The 12,881-nt window shown below is 44.0% G+C and overlaps 1 protein-coding gene across 1 annotated transcript in view; it reads left to right on the forward strand.

Moving 5' to 3' along the window:
- The window catches only part of LOC128544316 (uncharacterized), a 162,238-nt gene that overhangs the window by 76,968 nt on the left and 72,389 nt on the right, over positions 1–12,881 (forward strand). The window lies entirely within an intron of this gene.

The raw sequence follows: 12,881 nt of genomic DNA on the forward strand, positions 1-12,881 counted from the left end.
GGATTAAACTCGTTTGCTACGCTGACTGCTCTACCGGCTTTGATTCTCTGCTTTCACTTTCGACTACGGCTTGTCTCGATCCCCCTGGATCATTCTAGTTTGGACTACAGGTGTGTGCTGTCCTTATTCAGTTGTTGGTCAGTGCCTCTGCGCTCTACCCTGACTCCTTTTGGCTGCTCTTATTTAGTGAGTCTAAGACGGCAAGCGCTCTGCCCTTTGATCTTTCACTGTTGCTCTCTCGCCCGTGTTGTATGGGCTCTGGATCTCACATCTTCTAGACCTCTGCCTTCAGCCACTTCTAACCTCCCCTGCTGCCCATTCCTAGTGGCATTTTGAGTGAACCGCATATTTTGCCTAACTTTCCTCTGTATCTACCTTCAGCATAATCTCATCTGCTATAGCTCTGCCCACAGCCACTTCCAACCTGCCCTGCTGCCTACTCCTGACCGCCTCTAGAATAAACTATATATATATATATTTCAATATAAAAGAACTACATTATACATAGCTATATCTATATCTATTTATCTATCTATCTATATCTATATCTATATATCTATATATCTATATATATATATATATATATATATATATATATATATATATATATACTGCCTAATGTTCCCTTTATCTGCTTTCAGCATATTTTCCAATTAAAGACTTTTTTCCATTTGATCTGTTGTGTCTGCTTGTGGGTCCTTTTAGCCTGCTGACGCAGGTCGGCGTGTGACAGAATAATTCGGCCAAGCATGGACCCAGCAGCGTTAGGACAACTTAGGACCGCCGTAGAGGCACAGGGCTCCCTTCTCGGTACACACCAGGGGGAGATTCAGCAGGTTAATCAGAATCTAAGGTCTATGGCGGACACCCTCAGTGCACTCACCTCTCGTATCGAACAACTGCAGACTCCATCTCCCTTAGTTCCAGCTCCACTCCCTCTTCCCCGGGAACCTCGCCTGCCCCCTCCTCAGTCATACAATGGAGAACCTGGCACCTGCCGATCTTTCCTCTCGCAATGTTCTCTTTCTCTAGAGTTACAGGCTTCAACATTTCCCACAGAACGCTCTAAAATAGCTTATATTATTACCCTCCTCTCGGGAAAAGCACGTGAGTGGGGAACAGCGCTGTGGGACGCCGATGACCCATGCTGCACCAACTACAATGCGTTTACCAATGAAATGAGGAGGGTCTTTGACCGTTCCCTTTCAGGCCGGGAGGCAGCTGGGCAGATGCTAAGACTCCGTCAGGGAACACGATCAGCCTATGATTATGCCATCGAGTTTCGCACCCTGGCAGCCTCCTGTGGATGGAATGAGTGTGCCATGTTTGATGTTTTTTTTCATGGACTAAGCGAAACCGTCAAGGATGAGCTGGTCTCTCAAGAGCTCCCCTCTGGCCTAAATGAGCTCATGGATTTAGCGGGGCGCGTCGATGCACGTCTCCGGCTCAGGCGCAAAGAACGCACACCACCCCTGGTAAGGACCAGACCAATGTCCCCCCCACAAACTGCTGATTCACCTGACCAGCCTATGCAGGTGGACCGAGCCCGAATTTCTCCCGAGGAACGCCAACGTCGGCGGGATAAACAGGCCTGCTTCTACTGTGGACAAACAGGTCATTTCCGCCTCCAATGCCCGGTAAAAGGAGGGGGCCCACATTGAAACTGGGAGCCTTGGAGGGCCCTTCTCACACAAACCTCCCAAGCCAACGCCCCTTACTACCGGTTATGATCATCTGGAGTAACAAGGCTCAACCACTAAAAGCCCTCATTGACTCTGGATCAGACCAGGACTTGATCTGTGCTGCAACAGCCAGGAAATTGAACATCCCTTCTTTACCCCTAGATAACCCCCTATCTGTCCAGGCCCTCAACGGAAGTCTCCTTCCATCAATCACTCACCGTACACCTCCAGTCACTCTTAGAATCTCTGGCAATCACGTTGAAACCATCTCCTTCCTTATTATGGAGGATTCTCATGCCCCTGTCGTCCTTGGCACCCCATGGCTAATTAGACATAACCCCAACATTGACTGGGCCAAGAGCACTATCCTTGATTGGAGTCCTGCCTGTCTCTCCTCGTGCCTTCATGCTGCTAGAACCCACTCGTCGCTCTCTGCCACTGAGGAGGTTATTGAGCCCTCTGACCTATCCAATGTCCCACCTGAATACAGCGACCTCCAACAGGTGTTCAGTAAGGCACGTGCTCTTTCTCTACCACCGCACAGACCCTACGATTGCTCCATTGATCTCCTTCCAGGATCTACCCCCCCTAAGGGACGTCTGTACTCCCTATCGGCTCCTGAGAGGGAAGCCATGAACAAATACATCACCGAATCACTGGCGGCAGGAATTATCCGACCCTCCTCCTCGCCCGCAGGAGCCGGCTTCTTTTTTGTGGATAAGAAGGACAAGTCCCTTCGCCCCTGCATTGACTATCGTGGGCTTAATGCCATTACCATCAAGAACCGTTATCCCCTTCCTCTCATGTCTACGGCTTTCGAGCTCTTGCAAGGGGCGTGTGTTTTCACAAAGTTGGACTTACGAAATGCATATCATCTGGTAAGGATAAAGGAGGGGGACGAGTGGAAGACCGCCTTTAACACACCAACAGGCCACTACGAGTACCTAGTAGTTCCTTTCGGACTAACTAATGCCCCTGCCGTTTTCCAGGCCCTTGTTAATGATGTCCTGAGAGACTTTTTGAACATCTCTGTCTTTGTTTATCTAGACGATATCCTGGTATTCTCTCGTTCCTTGGAAGAGCATAAGCGGCACGTCCGACAGGTCCTGCAAAGACTCCTGGAGAACAAACTGTACGTAAAAGCAGAGAAATGTGAATTTCACCGCAGCTCTGTGGCCTTTCTTGGGTTCATTATTGCTCCCTCTAGCCTACAGATGGAGCCGTCCAAGCTAACGGCCGTCACAAACTGGCCGACTCCCAATTCAAGGCGAGACCTCCAAAGATTCCTAGGGTTTGCCAACTTTTACAGGCGTTTCATCAGGAATTATAGTTCAGTGGCAGCTCCCCTCACAGCACTAACCTCCACAAGAGTCCCCTTCCGTTGGAACAAACAGGCCGAGAATGCATTCTCTGACCTCAAGCACCGATTCACTTCTGCGCCCATTCTAACAATCCCAGATCCTTCCCTTCAGTTTGTGGTGGAGGTAGATGCCTCCGAGTCCGGAGTTGGGGCTATCTTATCACAACGATCACCCAAGGACAAAAAGCTACACCCCTGCTCGTACTTCTCCCGCCGTCTCTCCTCAGCAGAAAGAAATTATGACATAGGAGATCGAGAACTGTTGGCAGTAAAGCTTGCTCTAGAGGAGTGGAGACATTGGCTGGAAGGTACTGCTACCCCTTTTTTAGTCTGGACTGACCACAAGAACTTAGAGTACCTCAAATCAGCCAAGAGGCTCAATGCCCGCCAGGCAAGGTGGAGCTTATTCTTTTCACGCTTTAATTTCATGCTCTCGTACCGCCCTGGCTCCAAAAATGCCAAACCTGACGCCCTGTCTCGACAGTTCTCCACACCTCAACAACCAACGACGAGTGAGTCAATCCTGCCCTCCCGCTGCCTAGTAGCAGCCGCACTCCTGAATGTCGAGAGGCAGGTTAAGAAGGCGCTTAATCAGGAACCAGGCCCTAGCAACGTTCCCCCCGATTGTCTCTTCGTCCCGGCCTCTGTGCGAACTCAAGTGTTAAAATGGGGACATAGCTCTCGGGTTGCCTGCCACCCGGGGGGGGCCCGCACCCTATACCTACTCCAGCAACGATTCTGGTGGCCCTCTATGAAGGATGATGTCCTGAGATTTGTGGCAGCCTGTGACACCTGTGCTAGGAGTAAGTCAATCAATAAACCCCCTACCGGCCTCTTGAGACCCCTCCCTGTTCCACGTCGGCCTTGGTCACATATCGCCCTGGACTTTGTTACTGGTCTCCCCAACTCTGATGGCAACACTTGCATCCTGACTGTGGTGGATCGCTTCTCCAAGTCTGCTCATTTTATTCCCTTGCCTAAACTTCCGTCAGCCAAGGAAACGGCGGAACTAATGATTCTCCACGTTTTCCGTCTGCATGGCCTCCCAACTGACATTGTCTCTGACCGTGGGCCCCAATTCTCAGCTGAGTTCTGGAGGGACTTCTGCAAATCAATTGGAGCGACACCCAGCCTATCTTCTGGCTATCACCCCCAGTCGAACGGGCAGACAGAGAGACTCAACCAGGAATTGGAGAAAGCCCTGAGGTGCATGGTGTCTCGTGATCCGACTACATGGAGCAAGGCGCTTCCCTGGATAGAGTATGCACACAATTCATTACCGACCTCCTCCACAGGTCTCTCCCCCTTCCAGTGCTGCTTTGGCTATCAGCCACCCCTGTTCCCAGCACAAGAAAGAAAGGTGATGGTACCCTCAACCAGTTCTTTTGTACGCCGCTGCAAGAAGATTTGGTCCCAGGCCAGAACTCGTCTCCTACACACCGTTAGCACCTTTAAGAGGCAAGCGGACCGAGGCCGCACAACAGCCCCCAGATACCGAGTAGGTCAGAGAGTGATGCTGTCCACCCGAAATATCCCCATTAAGACAATCTCCAGCAAACTGTCACCCAGATTCATCGGACCATTCACAATCACCAAGGTAATCAATCCTGTCTCCGTCAGGCTTTCCCTACCACTTACTATGCGCCGCATCAACCCGACCTTTCATGTCTCACAACTCAGACGACTAGTACACAGTTCGTTAAACCCACCCCCCCATCCTCCTCCTCCTCCTCGACTCATTGACGGGGGTGAAGTTTTCACAGTGCGTAAACTACTAAAGGTTCGACGCCGAGGACGTGGCCTACAGTACCTTGTCGATTGGGAGGGATACGGCCCAGAGGAGAGAAGTTGGGTTCCCGCCAGGTTCATTGTCGACCCAACCCTAATTTCAGACTTCCACCGGCAACACCCAAAAGCACCAGCTAGGACGCCCAGTGTCGCCCATAGGGGGGGGGGGTACTGTCACGGTACGCCGGGTAATGCCCGCTTCCCGGGACAAGTCCTGATCTCCCGCAACTCCCTTCCACACTCCATTCCGCGGCTTCCATTTTGCCGCCTGAGTTACTCATGCTCGCGCACACCTGCGCCTCATCACCACCACTCTATATAACTCTCCCTCAAGCAGCAAACCCTTGCCGAATTATTGCGTGCCAATGCTCTATTGTCTCGTGCCTTTTGTCAAGTATATCTGCCTGTTTTTCACGTTGTTGATTCTCTTTTCTGCTCCCCAGGATTACGCTCTTGCCTCTCGGATTAAACTCGTTTGCTACGCTGACTGCTCTACCGGCTTTGATTCTCTGCTTTCACTTTCGACTACGGCTTGTCTCGATCCCCCTGGATCATTCTAGTTTGGACTACAGGTGTGTGCTGTCCTTATTCAGTTGTTGGTCAGTGCCTCTGCGCTCTACCCTGACTCCTTTTGGCTGCTCTTATTTAGTGAGTCTAAGACGGCAAGCGCTCTGCCCTTTGATCTTTCACTGTTGCTCTCTCGCCCGTGTTGTATGGGCTCTGGATCTCACATCTTCTAGACCTCTGCCTTCAGCCACTTCTAACCTCCCCTGCTGCCCATTCCTAGTGGCATTTTGAGTGAACCGCATATTTTGCCTAACTTTCCTCTGTATCTACCTTCAGCATAATCTCATCTGCTATAGCTCTGCCCACAGCCACTTCCAACCTGCCCTGCTGCCTACTCCTGACCGCCTCTAGAATAAACTATATATATATATATTTCAATATAAAAGAACTACATTATACATAGCTATATCTATATCTATTTATCTATCTATCTATATCTATCTATATATATATATATATATATACTGCCTAATGTTCCCTTTATCTGCTTTCAGCATATTTTCCAATTAAAGACTTTTTTCCATTTGATCTGTTGTGTCTGCTTGTGGGTCCTTTTAGCCTGCTGACGCAGGTCGGCGTGTGACAACTCGGTCTGACACGAATAAAGTCGCAGCTATTTAAAAAGAAAGAAAACTAATATTCATTACAAATCCACCTCAAGTTTCCATGACGATATGCTTCCTGAATGTATTTAACAATTTTACCACGAAAGGATTTATACAGCATTATTAAGTCGATAGTCAATGTGCATATTATTAGTTAAGTAAATAATTAAACAAACCAAAAAAAACTATGTATAGTTTTTATTTGTCGGTTTAATAGGATTCATTTATCTAGAAAGAGTTGTCCGTCCACTCAGAAGCAAAAGTCTTCCGGAAGTTTTTGTCCCGCCGTATATCATTGTGATGACGGGAACTACGTCCACGTTGATATGCACAGGCACAAAAACCTCAAATCACGAATAGTTTTATCTCGGAAAAAAACATTTAGACGATTAGAACTAAATGATTGATTAGAACTGATATAGATAGATAGATAGATAGATCGATCGATCGATCGATCTTTATTCATCCCCATGAGGAAGTTCACAAGATCCAGCAGTCCACAGTTACATCTAGAAAATAAGAAAAATAGGGCAAAAAAAGGTAAAAACTCCTGTGCATATTATTGTCCAGTGTTTAGTGTTTTAACTTAATTTATAGCTCGCTGCAATAATTCCATTTTACATGTGGCCATGTTTTTTTTTCACATATGAGTAACATCACATGTTAAAAAAATAAAATAAATAAAAACTTTTACAAGTTATTCCCCTAAACACGTGAAATTGTGTGAATAATGTGAGATTAGGATAAAATTAAAATAAAACCCCACATGTGCAACACCATCCACGTGAAGTTGTGTTTCACATGCGCAATAATAAAATTCCTTTCTCTATATGTGATTTAAATATTTGGTGGTAAAGCATTATGTGCAATGTAAACATTTTAAAAACATTTAGAAGCATTTGTCAAGTTAATGTCTGACAGTAAATGTACAGTATTTACACACTTTGCCACATAGCAACAGATAAATCCAATAAATAATAATAAACGGTCTGGAAATGCTGAGTTAAATATTATATGCCACACTATAATTGTAGCCAGTTTAGAGGCTTTTTTTTCAAGCTTTTGTGTTGAACACATGGGATTTAAGGTATTTGGTATGGAATAAATCATTGTGCAATATAGTAGCACAGTGATGGCTACAATCTCTTACAAAGAGGATTTTTAATTAAAAAAACAAACAAACATGCAGTTAATGCAGTTTTGCTTATACATTGCAAATTATTAAAAGGTTACATGTTAAAGATAAACAGTTACTTATAGTTTATTGCAAGCCCCAATTTTTTCAGTTGGCATTAAAAAAAAAGACTAAAAGCCACAGTTATTGTCTTTTGATGTTTTTGTACCTGGGTTTATCACTGTGTACTCGGGTGGCAGCACAATGTTGCAAGCTATTACAAGCTATTATGTTTATGTAAATCAAATTTAACAGTGCCACTGCTGAAATCCCAAACATTTTTTAGAATAAAACAATATGAAACAGAAAATTAACTAAAGGATTGCAGATTCTGTCAAATCCTCAGAAAAAATTACGTTTAACCTAACGCATTTGATGGTAAATGGTTGCTATAAATAAAGCTAAAAGAAGTTTTGCAAACAAACTGTACTGATGTGAAAAACCTTGGCTGTTTCTCCTACAGTGTTGTTGTGATGGACTGATGCCCAGTTTGGAGTGTATCCTGCCTTTTTTCCCAAGTCCACTGGCTCCAGGCTTCCCACAAGTCTGAAAAAGATAAGTGCTATAGAGAATAAGTGCGAGAGTAAGTGAGTTTTTATTTCCAAACAGGTTGCATATATGTTTTGGTAATTGTCACATATGAAGCATTAAAGCACATAAAGCATTTTTTTCTAAGTCTTTTTGTGGAGTTTGTGTTTTAAAATTTGGATATTTAGGGTATTTCTTATGGCATAAATCTCCATAACAACTAACCATGACCATTTGTTTTGGGAGATTTGGAATAAACGCCACATTACAGCTCCCATTATCATACTGTTAATTGCTAGATAGCCTACTAATTTGTCTTAAACTTTTAAAACATACTGTATACTGTAAAATCCCATATGCAAAGCACTTTCATTTGGTATGTCTTAAATAGACTTCAATAAATTCTACAATAAAACTAACAGAATAGATAAACAAGATGAAGTTTGACAGCAGGCAGTTTTAGCTTCCAATGAGTTTTTAGAAAGAATCTTAATAAATTCTTAATAAATAAAAAACTTTTTAAAGATTTACAGGCTACAAATGTTGACATGTTTTTGTTATGAGGTTTATCACTGTGTATGGGGGCAGCACAGTGTTTTAAGCCATAACAAAAACCTGCTGTTGAGAATGAACTTCTCACGTACAGTGTGTGCATTACCAGACAAGTAGTATACAACAGCGAATGCAAAAAAATTGGCCACCTTTTAAGTCTGTAAATATAGTTAAATAATTTCCATATTATGTACTGTGAGCTTTTTCACCACCCCTTTAAGTGGAAACCAGGTCTTGCCCTTAGATTTCACATATTTCATATTTCAGTTTTGCATGCCTTAAATGTATAAAACATGTACTGTATTGGTTTTAAAATGTTTTATCCAGTTTATCTAGAAATAGTCTAGTTGTATACATACATTTTAATAAAAAATAAAAAATATATTGTTTAAATATTTTCATTATATATTTACCCATTTAAACATAAATATATAAAACAGTAAAAATGATCCAAAAATTGTCTAACTATTTGGGTTATTTCTGTAATATTATGGTATCTGCAGTAAATTCTTTTTTTTTTTTTTTTTTTTTTAATGACGCAGGTGTTTCCTGATGAAACCTTTTTAAAGATTGGGGCCCTAAAAGCTCACCTTATGGTTATTATAAAAATAGAAGGAGAAGAATACAAAAAAGAATAATCTGAAAACCACAATATTAACAGACTACAGATTTAGAGTATTGTTTGTTTGTTTGTTTTTTAATCACTTTTGATACAATCAATTGCATAAATATTTCAGTCTAAGGGAAGTAATTTGGGATATTCCTGGGATATCCTCCTTAAACTGTGCCTACAGTGTGAGAGGCTTTGTCCTGAACACCTCCTTTGCATAGCCACACACACAAAAAAAGAAAATCACATGGAGTAAGATTTAGACTTTTTTAAAAGTCTGGTTGGGCCATACAGCAAAATAATGAATCGAGGTTCTATTTTAAACTGTATGGAAATAGTGTCATATAGCAGAAAGAACTAGACAGAATCGTTAGCTTACAGAATAGTGAGGTTTGTATTGATTTACAAAATATACACGTGAACAAAAAAATACACACCTGGACCAGCATAAGGACCCAGGCCAAAATAATAAACAAAAGGTAGATACCTTTTGTTTATTATTTTGGCCTGGGTCCTTATGCTGGTCCAGTATGTTAGAAACTATCTTACCTACAAAACAACACAAACAAAAATACAGTTACCTTCCCTGACTCCCTAAACCAAAAACACCATTATTAGGAACACCATACTAATACGGTGTTTGACCCCCTTTCGCCTTCAGAACTGCCTTAATTCTACGTGGCATTGATTTAACAAGGTGCTGAAAGCATTATTTAAAAATGTTGGCCCATATTTATAGGATAGCATCTTCCAGTTGATGGAAATTTGTGGGATGCACATCCAGGGCTCGAAGGTCCCGTTCCACCACATCCCAAAGATGCTCTATTGAATTGAGATCTGGTGACTGTGGGGGCCATTTTAGTACAGTGAACTCAAATTGTAGCCTATTTTTCCTATTTGTAGTGGAGATGAGTGGTACCCAGTGGGGTCTTCTGCTGTTGTAGCCCATCTGCCTCAATGTTGTGTGTGTTGTAGCTTTACAAATGCTTTGCTGCATACTTCGGTTGTAACGAGTGGTTATTTTAGTCAAAGTTCTCTTCTATCAGCTTGAATCAGTCGGCCCATTCTCCTCTGACCTCTAGCATCAACAAGGCATTTTCGCTCACTGGACTGCCGCATACTGGATGTTTTTCCCTTTTCACACCATTCTTTGTAAACTCTAGAAATGGTTGTGCGTGAGCAGATTGTGAAATACTCAGACCGGCCCGTCTGGCACCAACAACCATGCCACGCTCAAAACTGCTTAAATCAACTTCCTTTTTCATTTTGACATTCAGTTTGAAGTTCAGGAGATTGTCTTGACCAGGACTTCTTCTTCTTTGTCTTTCGGCTGTTCCCTTTAGGGGTCGCCACAGCGAATCATCTGCCTCCATCTAACCCTATCCTCTCCATCCTCTTCTCTCACACCAACTAACTTCATGTCCTCTCTCACTGCATCCATAAATCTCCTCTTTGGTCTTCCTCTAGACCTCCTGCCTGGCAGTTCCAACCTCAGCATCCTTCTACCGATATATTCACAATCTCTCCTCTGAACATGCCCAAACCACCTCAATCTGGCCTCTCTGACTTTATCTCCAAAACATCTAACGTGGGTTGTCCCTCTGATAAACTCATTCTTAATCCTATCCATCCTTGTCACTCCCAAAGAGAACCTCAACATCTTCAGCTCTGCTACCTCCAACTCTGCCTCCTGTCTTTTCTTCAGCACCACTGTCTCTAAGCCGTAGAGCATCGCTGGTCTCACCACTGTCCTGTACACCTTTCTTTTCATTCTCGCTGATACTCTTATCGCACAACACACCTGACACTTTTCTACACCCATTCCAACCTGCCTGTACCCGCCTCTTCACCTCCTTTCCACACTCTCCGTTGCTCTGGACCGTTGACCCTCAAGTACTTAAAATCCTGCACCTTCTTTACCTCTGCTCCCTGTAGCCTCACCGATCCTCCTGGGTCCCTCTCATTTACACACATGTATTCCGTCTTGCTGCGGCTAACCTTCATTCCTCTGCTTTCCAGAGCATACCTCCACCTCTCCAAATTTTCCTCCACCTGTTCCCTGCTCTCGCTACAGAGCACAATGTCATCTGCAAACATCATAGTCCATGGGGACTCCTGTCTTACCTCATCTGTCATCCTGTCCATCACCAGAGCAAACAAAAAGGGGCTTAGAGCCGATCCTTGATGCAGACCCACCTTCACCTTAAACTCTTCTGTCACACCTACAGCACATCTTACCACTGTCTTACAGCTCTCATACATGTCCTGCACCACTCTAACATACTTCTCTGCCATTCCAGACTTCCTCATACAATACCACAGCTCCTCTCTTGGCACCCTGTCATACGCTTTCTCTAAATCCAAAACGACACAATGCAACTCCCTGCTACATTCTCTGTACTTCCCTGCCAGCATCCTCAAAGCAAATACTGCATCTGATGTACTCTTTCTAGGCATAAAACCATATTGCTGCTCACAAATGCTCACCTCTGCCCTTAACCTAGCTTCCACTACTCTTTCCCACAGCTTCATTGTCTGGCTCATTAGCTTTATACCTCTATAATTGCCACAGCTTTGCACATCTCCCTTGTTCTTAAAAATTGGCACCAATACACTTCTCCTCCATTCCTCTGGAATCCTCTCACTCTCCAAGATCTTGTTAAACAAACTTGTCAAAAACTCTACTGCCACCTCTCCTAAGCACTTCCATACCTCCACAGGTATGTCATCAGGACCAACAGCCTTTCCACTCTTCATCCTCTTCAACGCCCTTCTCACCTCACTTCTACCAATACTTGCTACTTCCTGTTCCACAACAGTCACCTCTTCTACTCTTTGTTCTCTTTCGTTTTCCTCATTCATCAACTCCTTAAAGTACTCCTTCCATCTTCCCATCACCCTCCTGGCATCTGTCAGTACATTTCCATCTCTATCTTTAATCACTCTAACCTGCTGCACATCCTTCCCATCTCTATCTCTCTGCCTTGCCAACCTGTACAGATCCCCCTCTCCCTCCTTACTGTCTAGCCTAGCATACAAGTCATCATATGCTCTTTGTTTGGCCTTTGCCACCTCTACCTTCACCTTACTCTGCATCTCTCTGTACTCCTGTCTACTCTCTTCAGTCCTCTCAGTGTCCCACTTCTTCTTAGCTAGCCTCTTTGCCTGTATACACTCCTGGACTTCCTCATTCCACCACCAAGTCTCCTTGTCCACTTTCCCCTTACCTGATGATACACCAAGTACCCTCCTACCTGTCTCCCTGATCACATTGGCTGTAGTTGTCCAGTCAACTGAAAGCACCTCCTGACCACCCATAGCCTGTCTCAACTCCTCCCTAAAGACTTCACAACATTCTTCCTTTCTCAGCTTCCACCACTTTGTCCTCTGCTCTGCCTTTGTCCTTTTCGCCTTCCTCACCACCAGGGTTATTTTACACACGACCATTCTGTGTTGTCTGGCTACATTCTCCCCTCCCAACACTTTGCAGTCACTGAACTCTTTCAGGTTACAACGTCGACACAAGATGTAGTCGACCTGAGTGCTTCTGCCTCCACTCTTATATGTCACCCTATGTTCCTGCCTCTTCTGGAAGAAAGTATTTACTACTGCCATTTCCATCCTCTTTGCAAAGTCCACCACCATCTGTCCTTCTACATTCCTGCCCTGAAGACCAAACCTGCCCATCACATTTTTATCACCTCTGTTCCCTTCCCCAACATGTCCACACATCTAAATGCATTGAAGCAACTGCCATGTGATTAGATAACTGCATTAATGAGAAATTGAACAGGTTTTCCTTATAATCCTTTAGGTGAGTGTGTGTGTGTATATATATATATATATATATATATATATAGTAGCGTTTTTCACTGCTACGAAGGGACTTGGAAAGACGAGTGAGCTTCCTTGCTGCCCAATGCAAATGGCTGGGAGTATTTTATTCATCATGGCACGAAACAGCACAAACCACACAGTCAATAAACACACATCAACAGGACATACTTCTAACCCA

This window comes from Clarias gariepinus, chromosome 16 (assembly GCF_024256425.1).
Source record: "Clarias gariepinus isolate MV-2021 ecotype Netherlands chromosome 16, CGAR_prim_01v2, whole genome shotgun sequence".
NCBI classification, from domain to species: Eukaryota; Metazoa; Chordata; class Actinopteri; order Siluriformes; family Clariidae; genus Clarias; species Clarias gariepinus.